This window comes from Oncorhynchus keta, chromosome 19, assembly GCF_023373465.1.
Source record: "Oncorhynchus keta strain PuntledgeMale-10-30-2019 chromosome 19, Oket_V2, whole genome shotgun sequence".
NCBI lineage: Eukaryota > Metazoa > Chordata > Actinopteri > Salmoniformes > Salmonidae > Oncorhynchus > Oncorhynchus keta.
The window spans coordinates 279,169-280,503 of NC_068439.1; positions in this window are offsets into that span (position 1 = coordinate 279,169).

The window sequence follows — 1,335 nt, forward strand, 5'->3', positions numbered from 1 at the left end:
TCGCCCTAGCCAATCACGTTTCGATATTTTTAAAGGAAATGCCAAATATGTATTTCCGAATCAAATAGATTTGTTGCGTGTTTAATCATGGTCATTATATTTGGTGCTAACATATGACTTTATACAGACAGGGACTATCATGGGAAAACTGTTTGGAAGATTATTTTATTATTATTATTATATTATTATTATATTATTTCACACTCATGAATGTTATGACAATAATATAATATATAAATAATATATGCCATTTAGCTGACGCTTTTATCCAAAGCGACTTACAGTCATGTGTGCATACATTCTACGTATGGGTGGTCCCGGGGATCGAACCCACTACCCTGGCGTTACAAGCGCCATGCTCTACCAACTGAGCCACAGAAGGACCACAATCTACTCGCATTTGCTGTTGAATAAGATTCTGAATCATTTATATAATTATGAACACCAGCAACAGATGCTTCCCACATTGAAACCAATTAACTTGTCCATAGTGTGTGACAAAAGTAAAACACTGACTATTTGTGTCTGATCTCCTATTATTTTATGTGGCTCAGCTGTCACTCTGTCAGTGCAATGCACAACGTCATGTAAACACACATACTGTACATCAAACAGAAACATATTAGTTTACCTGCTATACTATAGAATCCCATTTCAGCTACCCAAATACCCCAATCCAGTGGTACCAAACACCAGTTCTACTGTCCCCACTGCGGCACACATTTCTGTTGTAGCCCTGGACAAATGTACCTGATGCAACTCATTGAAGGTCTGATGATGTCTACATGTCTACTGTGGGGGGGGTACTCGAGGACCAGAGTTGGACCCCACTGCTCTAATCTAAACTCTTGTTTTGTATTCTAAATAAATATAGAAATGTTTTTAAGTTCTTTCTTTCACCTGTTTGAAACACAGATCCAGCTTGTGCTCCTCACAGAGTGAAATGGTTTAAATCCAAGTTTATTTACAGGGTGAATTATGCATAGTCACAAGATTCGGGGAATATTCAATAGCTGTAAACATTTGGGTGTGACAGTACATGGTGGTGTAACAGTGGGGTGTGACAGTGGGGTGTAACAGTGGGGTGTAACAGTGGGGTGTAACAGTGGGGTGTAACAGTGGGGTGTAACAGTGGGGTGTAACAGTGGGGTGTAACAGTGGGGTGTGTGACACTCAAACTTTGAACTCCTGTGTTATTTGTTACATCAACACTTTCCTCACAGATCAACTTGGTTAAGTGCCCATTTGTTTGGCTTGGTAAAATTCAGGTAAACATTCACTCGAGTGACCCAGTTTTATGTAATTGGTTCTATAAAAAACGAACTCCATAACTAT